Genomic DNA, 2,449 nt, shown 5'->3' with positions numbered 1-2,449 from the left:
TGGTGATTCATCTGGTGCTCAATGGGTCACAGATTCTGGTGCTACTCACCACTTGACTGCTGATGTCAAGAACTTATGCATTCCACATGAATACGATGGCACTGATACAGTTAAAGTTGGTAATGGTAATACTTTGCAGATTGCTCATATTGGCAGCACTGTCTTTACTTCTAACAATAGAAAATTCTGCCTAAATAATGTATACCATGTGGCAAAGATCAAATCGAATCTACTATCTGTTCATCAATTTTGTAAGGATAATCATGTTTGCTTTGAGTTTCACACAGATTTCTTTGTTGTGAATGACAAAACCACGGGAGCTTTGCTTCTAAAGGGGAGGAATGAGAATGGACTGTACGTGTTTGATGGAGTGGGAGACTTAAACAAACATATTCCTCCAAAGTCATTTTTCTCTGCAAGCATACCTATCTGGCATCAGCGTCTTGGCCATCCTATGCTGAGCACAGTTTCTAAGATAGTTAATAAATTTTCCCTTCCTGTTTTGAATAAGAATTTTGGTTTCTTCCACTCCTGTCACATTAGAAAGAGTAAGCTTTTACCTTTTTCTCGTAGTGCTACAGAATATGCACCACTAAGTCTTATTGTTTCAGACATATGGGTCTCTCCAGAAATTTCAAGAACTGGTTATCGTTATTATTTGTTAATTATGGATGCTTTCTCATTATACCTTGGTTTTTCCAATGATAAAAAGATCAGATGTATTCCATATTTTTCCTCAGTTTCATAAACAAGTAGAGAATTTAACTGGTCATAAAATCAAAGTTTTCCAGTCTAACAATGCTCTTGAATACAAGAAACTCACTTCATATCTAAACAACACTGGTATACAACATCGCTTTTCTTGTCCTCACACTTCACCTCAAAATGGTCTTGCTGAGCGTAGAATTAGACATGTTACAAAAAGTGGTCTAGCCTTGTTATTTCATGCTAAACTTCCTACACAATTTTGGTCTGATGCTTTCACCACTGCTTGTTATCTGATTAATCGATTACCTAAGTCCTCTGCAGAAGAAAAAACTCCTCTTGAGCTTCTCTACAACAAAAAGCCAGATTATTCTTTCCTCCGAGTCTTTGGTTGTTTAGCATACCCGTGTCTTCGACCTTACAATTCAAATAAGCTAGAACCTAGGTCTTTACCATGTATTTTCTTGGGGTACAACCCATCTCATAAAGGTTATACCTGTCTTCACATTCCTACAAATAGGGAGTATATTTCCAGACATGTTAGGTTTGAAGAATCAACATTCCCATTCTCTTCTCCTCCACAACAATCTCCAGAGGTAAGTTCCCCAACTCAATTTACAAGCACATAATTTTTGAGTTCTTCTGTGTTTCAGTCATCCCCAGCAGTTACATTGCAGCAGCAACAAACATTGGAGCCTTTATTACAATCGTCTACATCTCCAGCATCATCATCTCATCATCACAGTACTATGCCTCAACTGCCTTCAGATCTTTCAGCTAATATGCCAACGTCTCCGACTACTGCATCACCTGAAGTGCAGTCACAAGATCACACGCTGCAGCAAGGTCATATAATGGTTACTAGAGCCAAGGCTGGCATCACTAAACCAATCCAGAGACTATGTCTCACTGCTACAAAACACCCGCTGCAGGATGAGGAATTCATGGAACCAACGTGTTACTCCAAGGCTTGTACAATTCCAGAATGGAGGGAAGCCATGGACAATCAGATTAATGCATTGATCAAGAATGGCACATACTCTCTGGTACCATATGAAGATGGTATGAATATAGTTGGCTCAAAGTGGGTGTATCGTATTAAAAGTAATCCTGATGGCACAGTACATTGTTATAAGGCTCGTCTGGTAGATAAAGGTTTCAACCAGCAAGAAGGTTTAGATTATGGGGAAACCTTCTCACCTGCCATAAAACCATTCACCGTAAGGATAGTCCTCTCTATTGCGGTTATGAACCAGTGGAAACTACGTCAGTTAGATGTGGAGAATGCGTTTCTTCATGGAATTCTAGAAGAAGAGGTATATATGAAGCAGCCATCTGGATATGTTGATCCAAACTATCCTAAACACGTCTGTAAGTTTCATAAGTCCTTGTATGGGCTTAAGCAGGCTCCACGTGCGTGGTTCTCACGTCTCAGCAATCATCTTCTCAAACTGGGGTTTACTGCATCTATTGTAGACTCCTCTCTGTTTATAAAAAAAATCTGGAGTTTCTGTTGCCTATGTGTTGATCTATGTAAATGATATCATTGTGACAGGCTCAGACTCAGACATGGTGGATAATTTGATTTTAGATTTGGGATTTGAGTTTGCAGTAAAGGATATGGGAAATTTATCATATTTTCTAGGTGTTGAAGTATTACACCAGGGGCAGTCCTTAGTCTTGTCCCAGAAGAAGTATGTATCTGATCTGCTGCGACGCACAAAGCTAGATGGCATCAAACCTG

Source organism: Papaver somniferum, unplaced genomic scaffold (assembly GCF_003573695.1).
Source record: "Papaver somniferum cultivar HN1 unplaced genomic scaffold, ASM357369v1 unplaced-scaffold_115, whole genome shotgun sequence".
NCBI classification, from domain to species: Eukaryota; Viridiplantae; Streptophyta; class Magnoliopsida; order Ranunculales; family Papaveraceae; genus Papaver; species Papaver somniferum.
This window is presented reverse-complemented; position numbering follows the sequence as displayed.